The sequence below is a fragment of the Macaca mulatta genome, chromosome X (genome assembly GCF_049350105.2).
Source record: "Macaca mulatta isolate MMU2019108-1 chromosome X, T2T-MMU8v2.0, whole genome shotgun sequence".
Taxonomy (NCBI): domain Eukaryota; kingdom Metazoa; phylum Chordata; class Mammalia; order Primates; family Cercopithecidae; genus Macaca; species Macaca mulatta.
This window is the reverse complement of record NC_133426.1, coordinates 56077540-56094566: the sequence shown is the minus strand read 5'-3', so window position 1 is coordinate 56094566 and position 17027 is coordinate 56077540. Positions and strand designations below refer to the sequence as shown.

General features: G+C 40.0%; 1 pseudogene; it reads left to right on the top strand.

Annotated features, from left to right (window-relative positions):
* The first annotated feature begins 883 nt into the window (after window positions 1–883).
* Window positions 884–1909, top strand: LOC114674670 (coiled-coil domain-containing protein 117 pseudogene; annotated as a pseudogene).
* The last annotated feature ends 15118 nt before the right edge of the window (window positions 1910–17027 follow it).

Here is a 17027-nt window from a genome sequence, read left to right as displayed (position 1 = left end):
ACATAATCCTACATCTAGAAAACCTTGTGGTCTCAACCCAAAAGCTCCTAAAGCTGATAAACAACTTAAGCAAAGTCTCAGGATAAAAAATCAATGTACAAAAAAAATCACAGGCCAGATGTGGTGGCTCACACCTGTAATCCCAGCAAACTGGGAGGCCGAGGCAGGTGGATCACTTGAGGCCAGGAGTTCGAGACCAGCCTGCCCTGGCCAACATGACAAAATGCTGCCTCTACTAAAAATATAAAAATTAGCCAGGTGTAGTGGTGCATGCCTGTAGGATCATCTACGTGGGAGAACGAGACAGGAGAATCACTTGAAGCCGGCACGTGGAGTTTACAGTGGACAGTAATCATGCCACTGCACTCCAGCATGGGCAACAGAGCGGGACTCCATCCCCACAAAAAAAATCACTAGAATTCCTTACACTCCAACAACGGTAAAGCTCAGAGGTAAATCAAGAATGCAACCCCAGTCACAACTGCTACAAAAAAAATATGAAATAACTAGGAACATGACTAACCAGAAAAGTGAAAGATCTCTACAAAGAGAATGCAAAACACTGCTTAAAAAAAAAAAAGAGAGAGCGATGACACAAACAAATGGAAAAACATTTCATGCTCATGGATAGGAAAAATGATTATCATTAGAATGGTCAAATTGCCAAAAGCAGTTTCAGGATTCAATGCTATTACTATCAAACTACCAACGACATTCTTCACAGAACTAGGAAAAACTATTTTAAAATTCATGTGAGAGCTCAGATTAAGATGGCGGATAAGAGGCAGGACTAGCGCTTGAAGGCGTGATATTGGGTCCAGAGCAGGCTCAGAGCTGGGCGCCTCTCAGCAGTCGCTGTGGCTGCAGCTACCTTCTCATGGCCATGGCTGTGCTCCTCTAGCCTTTCAGCGGCCTCCCCCTGAGCTGCAGTTTGGACTTCCTCCAGTGGCCAAGCGGCCTTGCCTAGCAGGTTTTTCCACCTGGGGGCAGACAGTGCCCAGCTGGCACCATGGCTAGGACCATGAGCAGTCCCAAGCAACCACAGCGGGAGAACGGTGCATGACATTTTCCCATTCATTGTAAAAAGAAACACAAGCTAGAGGAGCAGGAGGAGGAGGATTGCCTGCTAAAAAAAATAAAGGAAAAAAAGATAATTGAAGCAGAGCTCTGTGCTGGTCATAATGACTGAATTCTTTGTGCACGCCAAGATGTAGAGGGGTGTGGAGTGTGGAGTAAAGCCATGCACTAGTGGACTTTCTCTACCTGGAATATTAGATTCTGTTTGTGAAGAAATAGATGAGATGACTGGAGAACCAGTGTGAAGTTGCCTGAAGTAAGCTTCAGGAGATTGAAGACAGGATAATTGATGAAGAAGTTGAAGCTCACAGAAATGTTAACCACCTCTGTAGTCTTCTCCTTTCTGATACTATGAAAACAGGTTTGAAGAAGGAATTTGATGAACTTTACAAAAAAAAAAAAAAAAATTGAGTCTATGAGCCATCCTTCCATGGAGCTTGTTCTCTAGAAACCCCTCACTGAACTCCTCCCCAATGAGCCAAAGCCATCCTCTAATGCTAAGAACTATACAGGAGAGAGCCAAGCTAAGCATGCAGCTGCTGGCATTGCCTTCTCTCAGAGAACTGAACTGTTCTGGGAACTTCGGCACACAGGGATGTCTCCTTATAATGGTTTGGAGATAGCTACTAGCACAGAAGCAGAGATGGAACTCTAGAAACCAATTTATACAATAAAGTCGTCAAATGTTAGGAGAATCCTGTGTTCATTTATGAGCCAATTTGCATAGTATAGGGACTTGCAAGTTTTATGAAATGGGTGTAATAATATCTCCACCTGTGATTTGGGGTGGGACTCTCATTTTGGGTAGACATTTATTGAATTCAACTTTTTGCCAAGAAAGTTTGTCTCAACGGAAACACAGTTTTCAGTGGGACTTATTGAAGAAATGTTGGATTACAGTCTCTTCAAAGGTAAGTATAGAAGCTATATGTGTAAGGGTGACTTAAATCATATGTCACATTGTCTAGACTATTCAGACACTTAGAGAATATTCTCCTTGAATTAAAAAGGATGATTAAGAAAGAAGGATGCTCCTACTACAACTGTACCCTGACAGTTAAGTCACAGTTTAGTCTGTAGATACAAGCTGTTTACAGTGGCGACTATATATAATGGGGGAGAAGGAGGGAAGATGGCAGTAGCTTAAGCCTGTTGCTAAGAAATTTAATAAAGGCCCTGAAACTTGTAAATTAGTTGTCAATTCAATATAGCTCTGTTGAATAAATAGCCAACAGCATGTGGCTCTCCTCTTTGCCTCTGAAAATGCAATGAAAATACAGAGAAAAAGTTTTTCCTTCAAGGCTTTTTGTCTTCTGCCACTGTTGCTCCTTGGTTTCCCATGCATAATTGATAAGCCCAGTTATTCAGTAATGTTTACAAATTAATTAACTTTGAATGATAGCTAAAAGATTATGAGGTAACCCAAGTGCAAATTATGTATGGGATAAGCATCCTTTAGTGCATCCTAAGGAATGCTTTGTCAGCTAAACCCAGTATTGATAACTTTAGTAATTAAAAAAAAGTTATACTTATATTAGCAAGTTGTTTTAAAATGTTAATTTAGAGAACATTGAAATTGACAATGTAGGAGCAAATGACATTGAGGTTTACTGACATAGACAATTTGACTGGTGCTTAGACTATTGTGCAGTAGGCCTAAATAGTAGTGGACAATGCTTCCTGCTAGCAGAAAGCCTTCATCTTATTGAGTACCTAAGCCAGGTTCCAGGTGTCCTTTGAGGATAGCCAAGTTTGAAATTTTTAGTTTCTCAGGCAGAGCTCTTCTGCGTGGTAGGGACTCACAGGGCAAAGTAAAATTACAATTCCTTTACTGCTACAGAATATTAACTATAGGTTACTAAATGAGTGCTATGGTATAATACTGGCCCTCCCTTCACACAACAGGACACCACCCCAGTTTTGTTTTGTTTCCTGGGTTTCTTCCCCCTTTGTAAGCAGGCACGAGATACCATTTGTAGAATAAAAAAATGTTTTATGCCACATAAATGTGAATTTTTAGAAACTACATTCCATGCATTTTGAAACCCTTACTGAAATGTCTCCTGTTGTTACAGATGGCATAGAAGTCACAAGTCTATTAACTGGTCTATTAAATGTTCTACACCATTCTACAGATGGCGTAGAAGTCACAAGTCTATTAATTGTTGCTTCTTTGGCCTCTTCCTGCTTTCTCTTTCTGTTTGGATAGTCAGGAAAAGATTTAATGTTTAATATTTAAATAAAATATTTGATGTCTACACAGTAAAAGTATTCAAACTTCACACCACTATTGAAAGCAGTTGGAAACCAGATAATAGTTTCTTAATCTTATATTTAGAGATGAATGTAAACTGTATTCTTTTGAAATGTGCAAGTGTTTGATTCATGCCATTTGATAAACTCGTGCCTTGTAGTCATTGTTTAATGGAACCAGCTTGTAAAGTTTGTAGCCTTAAATAAATCTCCATGCTAAAAAAGTGTGCTCTAGTGCAACACAAAAACATGAAGTGACTGCCCAGAGGTGGAGTTAGTGTTAAAGTGGAAAGGGAGATGACACATTTCCCAAGAAGGACCCGAAACACACCAAGATTGTCTTCTACATGAATTGTTTGGGAGGCCTCTGAGTAAAGGTCTTATGATGAAAAGGGAGCAAAGAGGTCCACAAACAAAGCTCTGATAGTACTGGTAAATATAGGAGAGAATTAAGATTCTGTTAATTAAAATCCAAACAGAGCTTATTTGAGGAGTCAAGTTACCTGATATGATAATTATTTCTGTAGGATAACTGAGGTTTTATGTTCTTTTTTGGACTTTATCCTCTTACATTTGTTTGTACAAAAATTGTTTTCCATCCTTGTGGTGCTTATTCATCTGAGCAGGCTCCATAGTCCCAACACCTCTGCTTTTTGTTTTACTTTTGTAGGATAGGGTTTTTGCTTTTGCTTTTGCCTTAAGATTTCCCTAGGGAGTTAACAGGGCTTTTCATTTTGTACAGCTTTTGCAGCATGGATCAACCTTTGGCTTATTGTGCTAATGTGTGAAGAGAAAACAATTATCTAAAGCAAGTGAGCTTTAATGAACAAATGTATATTTTTTCTGAGTTTGAGTAGGGTGCATGTGGTTTTTGTTTTTGTTTGATTTTGTATTTAGTATGAAGAAAGTCTTATTTTCGTAAATATTAATCACTTAAAAAACTGCTACTCATTCTTGAAAAGGTACAAATAAAAATTTTAGAAAAATAACTAAGGTAGGGGCTAGAACCATGAAAAGGATGTTTACCAGCAGATTCATTTATTATTTTAGATTTGAAACTTGGTTTTGTCTTTCAGTAGTGACAAGAATGGCTTAGTTCTAGGAATGTTCTGGAAGATACTGTTAATTTTACTTTAAAATGAGAATCTGCTGTTTCCGTATTTTATCCTTTTAAATACAACTTCTCAAGTGTTTTTGGGGAAAAAAAAGGAGGTAAGACTAGCTTGCAGCTCCTGCTCAGACAAACAGAGCAGCATCTGGACACTCAAATTGCGAATTTTTGCTCCAAGAACTACCACAGGAATATACCAGGAAAGTCGAGAGAATCCACCGACCCTTTGAAGGAACTGGATCACTGCTGCAGTCTCCCTGAGATGCCAAAAAAAAAAAAAAAAACCACAAAACTGTGAGTCTGCTTGCTTTATCACTGGGGAGGTTCGTGGGCTGAGGCAAGTTCCCAGCCCTGGTCACTGGCTGCCTGGGCCTGTGACTGTCAGCTTTCCCCAACTTCCCTGGCAATGTATGACTCAGAAGAGGCAGATATAATCCCCCTGAGAATATAACTCCATTGGACTGGGAGGGAACCACACCCTCATCCCCCATAGTAGCCACAGCAAACCCCACCCAAGGAGAGGCTGAGCTCAGAAATGCCTATCCTAGCCCCCTCCTGGTGGACTTTCTCTACCCACCCTGCTAGCTGAAGACAAAGGTCAAATCTCCTGGGGCCTTTATGGCCCTGCCCACCAACTGAGAAACCTGAATGCTTAACCAGGTTTCCCTAGGATAAGTTTGCATCCTCCCTATAGGACTGTGGATGATGGGCTCTTGAACGTGCCACATCGTGGCTGGAAGCCAACCAACACAAAATCAGTCCACTAGACAAAAACACAACCAAAGACTCTCACAGAGTCCACTTCACTCCCCTGCTACCTCCACTAGAGCAGGTGCTGGTATCCAAGACTGCAAGACCTGAAGATGAATCATATCACAGGACTCTATGCAAACACTCCCCAGTACCAGCCTGAAGCCTGACAGCTCCACTGGGTGGCTAGACCCAGAAGAGCAAAAACAATCACTACAGTTTGGCTATCAGGAAGCCCCACTCCTAGGGAAAGGGAGAGAACACTATGTCAAGGGAGCACCACATGGGACAAAAGAATCTGATCAGAAACTCTTGAATCCCAGATCTTCCCTCTGATATAGTCTACCCAAATGACAAGGAACCAGAAAAACAATTCTGGTAAGATTACAAAGCAAGGTTCTTTAACACCCCCAAAAGATCATACCAACTCACCATCAATGTATTGAAACCATGACAAAATCTCTGAATTGCCAGAAAAAGAATTTAGAAGGTCAATTATTAAGCTAATCAAGGGGGCAGCAAATAAAAATGAAGGCCAACTTAAATAAATAAAATATATGATACAGCATAAGAAAGGAAAATTATTCATTGAAATACATAGCATAAATAAAAAAAATCACAACTTCTGGAAATCAAGGACACACTTAGAGAAATGCAAAATGTAGTGGAAAGTCTCAGCAATAGACTCATATAAGCAGGAGAATGAAACTCAGAGCTCAAAGACAAGGCTTTCAAATTAATTCAAATCATCAAAGACAAAAAAGAAAAATTAAAAAATGAATTAAGCCTCCAAGAAGTTTGGGACTATGTTAAATGTCCAAACCTAAGAATGACTGGTGTTCCTAAGAGAGAAAAGAAATTTAAAAGTTTGGAAAACTTATCTGAGAGAATAATCGAGGTAAACTTCCCTGGCCTTGCTAGAGATCTAGACAGTCAAATAAAAGAAGCTCAAAAAACACCTGGAAAATTCATCACTAAAAGATCATCGCCTGGGCACATAGTCATCAGGTTATCTAAAGTTGAAACAAAGGAAAAAAATCTTAAGAGCTGTGAGGTAAAAGCATCAGGTAACCTATAAAAAATGTATTAGATTAACAGCCAATTTCTCAGCAGAAACCCTACAAGCTAGAAGAGATTGGGGTCCTATATTTAGCCTCCTTAAACAAAAAAATTATCAGCAAAGATTTTTGTATCCAGTGAAACAAAGTTTCATAAATGAAAGAAAGATACAGTTTTTTTTCTCAGAAAAGCAAATGCTGAGAGAATATGACACTACCAATCTGGTACTAAAAGAACTTCTAAAAGTACCCCCAAATAGAACCTCCTTAAAGCATAAACCTCACAGGACCTATACAACAAAAACACAATGAAAAATACACAGGGTATTCAGACAAAAAAAAAAACCCCAGCACAATGAATAGAATAGTACCACACATCTCAATACTAACATTGAATGTAAATGACCTAAGTGTTTCAAAGTGCTAATACCAGAGTAGGTAGTATCACCCTAATCCTAATACCAAAACCAGGGAAGGGCATAACAAAAAAAGAAAACTGCAGGCTAATATGCCTGATGATCATAGATGCAAAAATCCTCAACAAAATACTAGCAAACAATATTGAACAGAATATCAGCAATATAATCCACCATAATCAAGTGGGTTTCATACCTGGGATTCAAGGACGGTTTAACATGCATAAGTCAATAAATGTGATACACCACATAAACAGAATTAAAAATGAAAATCATACAATCATCTCAAAAGATGCAGAAAAACGTGAAAAAATACAGCATCACTTTGTGATGAAAACTCTCAGCAAAACTGTCATAGAAGGGACATAACTTAAGGTAAAAAAGCCATTTTTGACAAACCCACAGCCAACTTTATACTGAACAAGGAAAAGATGAAAGCATTCCCCCTGAGAACTGGAAAGAGACAAGGATGCCCACTTTCACCACTTCTATTCAACACAGTACTGTAATTCCTAGCCAGAGCAATCTTTGCTGATGATATGGTCACGTACCTAGAAAACCCTAAAGACTCATCCAAAAAGCTCCTAGATCTGATAAATGAATTCAGCAAAGATTCAGGACACAAACTTAATGTATACAAATCAGTAGTTCTGCTATACACTAACAGCAACCTAGCAGAGAATCAAATCAAGAACTCAATCCCTTTTTACAATAGCTACAAAAAAAGTAAAATACTTAGGAATATGCCTAACCAAGGACATGAAAGACGTCTACGAAAGCAAAAAACAAACAAAAACACTGTTAAAGGAAATCATAGATAAACAAATGAAAAAAAATCTTATTTTCATAGATGGGTAGAATCAATATTGTGAATATGACCACACTGCTAAAAGTAATCTACAAATTCAATGCAATTCCCATAAAAATACCACCATCATTCTTCACAGAACTAGAAAAAAAATCCCATAATTCATACGGAAGGAAAAAAAAAAAGTTTTCATGGGCAAAGCAAGACAAAGCAAAAAGAACATATCTGGAGGCATCACATTACCAAACTTCAAACTATACTATAAAGTCCTAGTCACCAAAACAGCATGGTACTGGTAAAAATATAGGCACATAGACCAATGGAACAGAATAAAGAACACAGAAATAAAACCAAATACGTACAGCCAACTGATCTTTGACAAAACAAACAGAAACATAAAGTGGAGAAACGACATCCTATTCAACATATGGTGCTGGGATAATTAGCAAGCCATATGTAGACGAATGAAACTGGATCCTCATCTCTCACCTGATATAAAAATCAACTCAACATGGACAAAAGGCTTAAATCTAAGACCTGAAACAATAAAAATTCTAAAAGATAATGTTAGAAAAACCCTTCTAGACATTGTCTTAGGCAAAGAGTTCATGACCAAGAACCTAAAAGCAAATGCAACAAAAACAAAAATAGATGGGACTTAATTAAAATAAAAAGTGGCAAAGCAGGAAATCTGTCCATACATAACTTCAGAAATGGGGCTGAATCCTGGAAGCCAGGCAGCATCATTCTGAAGGCTCCACTTCCACAGCACCTCACAAATTAAGACTCACTGGCTTGGAATCCCATCCAGCCAATGGCAATGGATTGGAGTCTACCTGAGATGGGTCTGACTTCCCAGGTTGAGAAGCAGCCATGATCTCTGCAGTTTTGTTGACTAAGCCACTGTATTCTGCCAGCTGTGGGTAATAAAGATGGTATGGACAAGGAATGGTCTCCCAAAGTGCAGCACAGATGCCTTGCCAGATAGTGGCGAGACTGTTTCTATTTTTTTATTTTTATTTTTTTAATTTATTTATTATTATTATACTTTAAGTTGTAGGGTACATGTGCATAACGTGCAGGTTTGTTACATATGTATACTTGTGCCATGTTGCTGTGCTGCACCCATCAACTCGTCATTTACATCAGGTATAACTCCAAATGCAATCCCTCCCCCCTGCCCCCTCCCCATGATAGGCCCCGGTGTGTGATGTTCCCCTTCCTGAGTCCGAGTGATCTCATTGTTCAGTTCCCACCTATGAGTGAGAACATGCGGTGTTTGGTTTTCTGTTCTTGTGATAGTTTGCTAAGAATGATGGATTCCAGCTGCATCCAAGTCCCTACAAAGGACTCAAACTCATCCTTTTTTATGGCTGCATAGTATTCCATGGTGTATATGTGCCACATTTTCTTAATCCAATCTGTCACTGATGGACATTTGGGTTGATTCCAAGTCTTTGCTATTGTGAATAGTGCTGCAATAAACATACGTGTGCATGTGTCTTTATAGCAGCATAATTTATAATCCTTTGGGTATATACCCAGTAATGGGATGGCTGGGTAATATGGTACTTCTAGTTCTAGATCCTTGAGGAATCGCCATACTGTTTTCCATAATGGTTGAACTAGTTTACAATCCCACCAACAGTGTAAAAGTGTTCCTATTTCTCCACATCCTCTCCAGCACCTGTTGTTTCCTGACTTTTGAATCATTGCCATTCTAACTGGTGTGAGATGGTATCTCATTGTGGTTTTGATTTGCATTTCTCTGATGGCCAGTGATGATGAGCATTTTTTCATGTGTCTGTTGGCTGTATGAATGTCTTCTTTTGAGAAAAGTCTGTTCATATCCTTTGCCCACTTTTTGATGGGGTTGTTTGTTTTTTTCTTGTAAATTTGTTTGAGTTCTTTGTAGGTTCTGGATATTAGCCCTTTGTCAGATGAGTAGATTGCAACAATTTTCTCCCATTCTGTAGGTTGCCTGTTCACTCTGATGCTAGTTTCTTTTGCTGTGCAGAAGCTCTTTAGTTTAATGAGATCCCATTTGTCAATTTTGGCTTTTGTTGCCATTGTTTTTGGTGTTTTAGACATGAAGTCTTTGCCCATGCCTATGTCCTGAATGGTACTACCTAGGTTTTCCTCTAGGATTTTTATGGTATTAGGTCTAACATTTAAGTCTCTAATCCATCTTGAATTAATTTTCGTATAAGGAGTAAGGAAAGGATCCAGTTTCAGCTTTCTACTTATGGCTAGCCAATTTTCCCAGCACCATTTATTAAATAGGGAATCCTTTCCCCATTTCTTGTTTCTCTCAGGTTTGTCAAAGATCAGATGGCTGTAGATGTGTGGTATTATTTCTGAGGACTCGGTCCTGTTCCATTGGTCTATATCTCTGTTTTGGTACCAGTACCATGCTGTTTTGGTTACTGTAGCCTTGTAGTATAGTTTGAAGTCAGGTAGCGTGATGCCTCCAGCTTTGTTCTTTTGACTTAGGATTGTCTTGGAGATGCGGGCTCTTTTTTGGTTCCATATGAACTTTAAAGCAGTTTTTTCCAATTCTGTGAAGAAACTCATTGGTAGCTTGATGGGGATGGCATTGAATCTATAAATTACCTTGGGCAGTATGGCCATTTTCACGATATTGATTCTTCCTATCCATGAGCATGGTATGTTCTTCCATTTGTTTGTGTCCTCTTTTATTTCACTGAGCAGTGGTTTGTAGTTCTCCTTGAAGAGGTCCTTTACATCCCTTGTCAGTTGGATTCCTAGGTATTTTATTCTCTTTGAAGCAATTGTGAATGGAAGTTCATTCCTGATTTGACTCTCTGTTTGTCTGTTACTGGAGTATAAGAATGCTTGTGATTTTTGCACATTAATTTTGTATCCTGAGACTTTGCTGAAGTTGCTTATCAGCTTAAGGAGATTTTGGGCTGAGACAATGGGGTTTTCTAAATATACAATCATGTCATCTGCAAACAGGGACAATTTGACTACTTCATTTCCTAACTGAATACCCTTGATTTCTTTCTCTTGCCTGATTGCCCTAGCAAGAACTTCCAACACTATGTTGAATAGGAGTGGTGAGAGAGGGCATCCCTGTCTTGTGCCAGTTTCCAAAGGGAATTTTTCTGTTTTTGCCCATTCAGTATGATATTGGCTGTGGGTTTGTCATAAATAGCTCTTATTATTTTGAGGTACGTTCCATCAATACCAAATTTATTGAGCGTTTTTAGCATGAAGGGCTGTTGAATTTTGTCAAAAGCCTTTTCTGCATCTATTGAGATAATCATGTGGTTCTTGTCTTTGGTTCTGTTTATATGCTGGATTATGTTTATTGATTTGCGAATGTTGAACCAGCCTTGCATCCCAGGGATGAAGCCCACTTGATCATGGTGGATAAGCTTTTTGATGTGTTGCTGAATCCGGTTTGCCAGTATTTTATTGAGGATTTTTGCATCGATGTTCATCAGGGATATTGGTCTAAAATTCTCTTTTTTTGTTGTGTCTCTGCCAGGCTTTGGTATCAGGATGATGTTGGCCTCATAAAATGAGTTAGGGAGGATTCCCTCTTTTTCTATTGATTGGAATAGTTTCAGAAGGAATGGTACCAACTCCTCCTTGTACCTCTGGTAGAATTCAGCTGTGAATCCATCTGGTCCTGGACTTTTTTTGGTTGGTAGGCTATTAATTGTTGCCTCAATTTCAGAGCCTGCTATTGGTCTATTCAGGGATTCAACTTCTTCCTGGTTTAGTCTTGTAAGAGTGTAAGTGTCCAGGAAATTATCCATTTCTTCTAGATTTTCCAGTTTATTTGCGTAGAGGTGTTTATAGTATTCTCTGATGGTAGTGTGTATTTCTGTGGGGTTGGTGGTGATATCCCCTTTATCATTTTTAATTGCATCGATTTGATTCTTCTCTCTTTTCTTCTTCATTAGTCTGGCTAGTGGTCTGTCAATTTTGTTTATCTTTTCAAAAAACCAACTCCTGGATTCATTGATTTTTTGGAGGGTTTTTTGTGTCTCTATCTCCTTCAGTTCTGCTCTGATCTTAGTTATTTCTTGCCTTCTGCTAGCTTTCGAATGTGTTTGCTCTTGCTTCTCTAGTTCTTTTAATTGCGATGTTAGAGTGTCAATTTTAGATCTTTCCTGCTTTCTCTTGTGGGCATTTAGTGCTATAAATTTCCCTCTACACACTGCTTTAAATGTGTCCCAGAGATTCTGGTATGTTGTATCTTTGTTCTCATTGGTTTCAAAGAACATCTTTATTTCTGCCTTCATTTCGTTATGTACCCAGTAGTCATTCAGGAGCAGGTTGTTCAGTTTCCATGTAGTTGAGCGGTTTTGATTGAGTTTCTTAGTCCTGAGTTCTAGTTTGATTGCACTGTGGTCTGAGAGACAGTTTGTTATAATTTCTGTTCTTGTACATTTGCTGAGGAGTGCTTTACTTCCAATTACGTGGTCAATTTTGGAGTAAGTATGATGTGGTGCTGAGAAGAATGTATATTCTGTTGATTTGGGGTGGAGAGTTCTATAGATGTCTATTAGGTCTGCTTGCTGCAGAGATGAGTTCAATTCCTGGATATCCTTGTTAATTTTCTGTCTCGTTGATCTGTCTAATGTTGACAGTGGAGTGTTGAAGTCTCCCATTATTATTGTATGGGAGTCTAAGTCTCTTTGTAAGTCTCTAAGGACTTGCTTTATGAATCTGGGTGCTCCTGTATTGGGTGCATATATATTTAGGATAGTTAGCTCTTCCTGATGAATTGATCCCTTTACCATTATGTAATGGCCTTCTTTGTCTCTTTTGATCTTTGATGGTTTAAAGTCTGTTTTATCAGAGACTAGTATTGCAACCCCCGCTTTTTTTTGTTCTCCATTTGCTTGGTAAATCTTCCTCCATCCCTTTATTTTGAGCCTATGTATGTCTCTGCGTGTGAGATGGGTCTCCTGAATACAGCAGACTGATGGGTCTTGACTCTTTATGCAGTTTGCCAGTCTGTGTCTTTTAATTGGACCATTTAGTCCATTTATATTTAAGGTTAATATTGTTATGTGTGAACTTGATCCTGCCATTATGATATTAACTGGTTATTTTGCTCGTTAGTTGATGCAGTTTCTTCCTAGCCTAAATGGTCTTTACATTTTGGCATGTTTTTGCAATGGCTGGTACCGGTTGTTCCTTTCCATGTTGAGTGCTTCCTTCAGGGTCTCTTGTAAGGCAGGCCTAGTGGTGACAAAATCTCTAAGCATTTGCTTATCTGTAAAGGATTTTATTTCTCCTTCACTTATGAAACTTAGTTTGGCTGGATATGAAATTCTGGGTTTAAAATTCTTTTCTTTAAGAATGTTGAATATTGGCCCCCACTCTCTTCTGGCTTGGAGAGTTTCTGCCGAGAGATCTGCTGTTAGTCTGATGGGCTTCCCTTTGTGGGTAACCCGACCTTTCTCTCTGGCTGCCCTTAAGATTTTTTCCTTCATTTCAACTTTGGTGAATCTGGCAATTATGTGTCTTGGAGTTGCTCTTCTCGAGGAGTATCTTTGTGGCGTTCTCTGTATTTCCTGGATTTGAATGTTGGCCTGCCCTACTAGGTTGGGGAAGTTCTCCTGGATGATATCCTGAAGAGTGTTTTCCAACTTGGTTCCATTTTCCCCCTCAATTTCAGGCACCCCAATCAGACGTAGATTTGGTCTTTTTACATAATCCCATACTTCTTGCAGGCTTTGTTCATTTCTTTTTCTTCTTTTTTCTTTTGGTTTCTCTTCTTGCTTCATTTCATTCATTTGATCCTCAATCGCAGATACTCTTTCTTCCAGTTGATCGAGTCGGTTACTGAAGCTTGTGCATTTGTCACGTATTTCTCGTGTCATGGTTTTCATCTCTTTCATTTCGTTTAGGACCTTCTCTGCATTAATTACTCTAGCCATCAATTCTTCCATTTTTTTTTTCAGGATTTTAATTTCTTTGCGCTGGGTACGTAATTCCTCCTTTAGCTCTGAGAAATTTGATGGACTGAAGCCTTCTTCTCTCATCTCGTCAAAGTCATTCTCCGTCAAGCTTTGATCCGTTGCTGGCGATGAGCTGCGCTCCTTTGCCGGGGGAGATGCACTCTTATTTTTTGAATTTCCAGCTTTTCTGCCCTGCTTTTTCCCCATCTTTGTGGTTTTATCTGCCTCTGGTCTTTGATGATGGTGATGTACTGATGGGGTTTTGGTGTAGGTGTCCTTCCTGTTTGATAGTTTTACTTTTAACAGTCAGGACCCACAGCTGTAGGTCTGTTGGAGATTGCTTGAGGTCCACTCCAGACCCTGTTTGCCTGGGTATCAGCAGCAGAGGCTGCAGAAGATAGAATATTTCTGAACAGTGAGTGTATGTGTCTGATTCTTGCTTTGGAAGCTTCCTCTCAGGGGTGTACTCCACCCTGTGAGGTGTGGGGTGTCAGACTGCTCCTAGTTGGGGATGTCTCCCAGTTAGGCTACTCAGGGGTCAGGGACCCACTTGAGCAGAGAGTCTGTCCCTTCTCAGATCTCAACCTCCGTGTTGGGAGATCCACTGCTCTCTTCAAAGCTGTCAGACAGAGTCGTTTGCGTCTGCAGAGGTTTGGGCTGTGTTTGTTATTGCCCTGTCCCCAGAGGTGGAGTCTACAGAGACAGGCAGGTTTCCTTGAGCTGCTGTGAGCTCCACCCAGTTGGAGCTTCCCAGCAGCTTTGTTTACCTACTTAAGCCTCAGCAATAGCGGGAGCCCCTCCCCCAGCCTAGCTGCTGCCTTGCCGGTAGATCACAGACTGCTGTGCTAGCAATGAGGGAGGCTCCGTGGGTGTGGGACCCTCCTGGCCAGGTGTGGGATATGATCTCCTGGTGTGCCTGTTTGCTTAAAGCGCAGTATTGGGGTGGGAGTTACCCGATTTTCCAGGTGTTGTGTGTCTCCATTCCCCTGGCTAGGAAAAGGGATTCCCTTCCCCCTTGCGCTTCCCAGGTGAGGCAATACCTCGCCCTGCTTCAGCTCTCGCTGGTCGGGCTGCAGCAGCTGACCAGCACCGATCGTCCGGCACTCCCCAGTGAGATGAACCCAGTACCTCAGTTGAAAATGCAGAAATCACCGGTCTTCTGTGTCGCTCGCGCTGGGAGTTGGAGACTGGAGCTGTTCCTATTCGGCCATCTTGCTCTGCCGAGACTGTTTCTTTAACTGAGAGCACAATCCATTTTTCCTCACTGGGTGGGACCTCCCTGCAGGGCCTTCAGTTAATCCAGCCAGGTTTCTATGGACAAAGCTTTAATCTCTCCATAGAACGAAGCTCCCAGTGGGATGAGAAGCGGACATCTCTATAGTTCAGTTGACTCAGCAACTCCAGCCTGCTGGCTTTGAAGAATACAGGCAGTCTGGACAAAAAATAAACCCACAACACAACACACTATCTCTCCCAAAAAGCAACCAGACTGCTTCTTTGGATGGGTGCCTGAACCCATTCCTCCTTACTGCATGAAAGGTCCTAACGGGGGTCTCCAGCCATCATATACAGTGTGTACAGGCCAGGAACAGGTCAGTACCCTGCTGGGATGAAGCTTCCAAAAGAAGGAGCTGGCTGCCATTTTTATTGTTTCAGTCTTCACTGGTGATACCTCCAGGTACAAAAGAAAGTGAGGCAACTGGGGTCTAGAGTGAACGCAAAGCAAACTGCAGCAGCCCTATGGCAGAGTGGCCTGACTGTCCAAAAAATACAAACACACACAAAACAATAACAATATGAACAAAAAAGACCCCCAAAAACCTCATTCAAATGTCAGCAACCTCAAAGATAGAAGGCAGATAAAGCCACAACGACAGAAAGAATCAACAGAAAAATTCTGAAAACTCAAAAACCAGAGTGCCTCTTCTCCTCCAAATAACCGCAACACCTCTCCAGCAAGGGCAGAAAACTGGCTGAGACTGAGATGGCTAAATTGACAGAAGTAGGCTGCAGAATGTGGGTAATAATGAACTTCACTGAGCTAAAGGAGCATGGGGTATCCCAATGCAAAAAAGTTAAGAATCATGATAAAACGATGCGGGAGCTGATAGCCTGAATAACCAGTTTTGAGAGAAACATAACCGACCTGATGGAGATGAAAAACACAACATAAGCACTTCACAATGCAATCACCAGTATCAACCACAGAATAGAAAAAGCAGAGAAAAGAAACTCAGAGCCTGAAGACAATCTTTCTGAAACAAGGCAGAAAAAAACAGAGAACAAAAAAAAAAAAAGGAATGAAGAAAACCTCTGAGAAATATGGGTTCATATAAAGACACTGAAACTATCACTGATTGGCATACCTGAAACCGACAAAGTGAATGGAACCAAGTTGGAAAATATACTTCAGGATATCATCCAGGAGAACTTGCCCAACCAAGCAAGACAGGCAAACATTCACATCCAAGAAATGCAGAGAACCCCAGTAAGATACTCCATGAGAAGATCATCTCCAATACACATAATCATCAGATTCTCCAAGGTCGTAATGGCGAAAAAAAATTTTAAGGGCAGCCAGAAAGTCCAGATTACCTACAAAGGGAAGCCTATCATATTAACAGCAAACCTCTCAGTGGAAACCCTATAAGCTGGAAAAGATTGGGGGCCAATATTCAACATTCTTAAAAAAAAAAAAAGAATTTCCAAAACAGAATTTCATATTTGGCCAAACTAAGTTTCATAAGCAAAGGAGAAATAAGATATGTTTCAGACAAGCAAATGCTGAGGAAATTCATTAACACCAGGCCTGTCTTGCAAGAGGTCCTGAAGGAAGCACTAAATATGGAAAGAACAAAACCATTACCAGACACTACAAAAATACACTGAAGTACACAGTCCAGTGATACTATGAGGCAACCACATAAACAAGTCTGCAAAATAACCAGCTAGCATCTTGATGACAGGATCAAATTTACACAAAACAATACTAACCTTAAGTGTAAACAATCTAAAAGACACAGAATGGCAAGATAAAGAGCCAAGACCCATCTGATTGCTGTCTTCAAGAGACCACCCATCTCAGGTGAAAACACACACACAGGCTCAAAATAAAGGAATAGAAGACAACTTTATAAGCAAATGAAAAACAGAAAACAACAAGGGTTGCAATTCTAGTTTGTGACCAAAGAAACTTTAAACCAACAAAGATTTAAAAAGACAAAGAAGGGCATTACACAATGGTAAAGTGTTCAATTTAACAAGATGAGCTAATTATTCTAAATATACATGCACCCATTCCAGGAGCATCCAGACTCATAAGCAACTTATCAGAGAAATATAAAGAGTCATAGACTCCCACACAAAAATAGTGGGAGTACTTTAACACCCCAACTGACAGAAAATTAACAGATATTCAGGACCTGAACTCAGCTCTAAATCAATTGGACCTGACAGCTACAGAACTCTCCACCCCGAATCAACAGAATATACATTCTTCTCATTGCTACATGGTACTTACTCAAAAGTTCATTATAAAATCAGAAGGAAAACACTCCTCACAAATGCAAAAGAACTGAAATAATAACAAACAGCCTCTCAGACCACAAC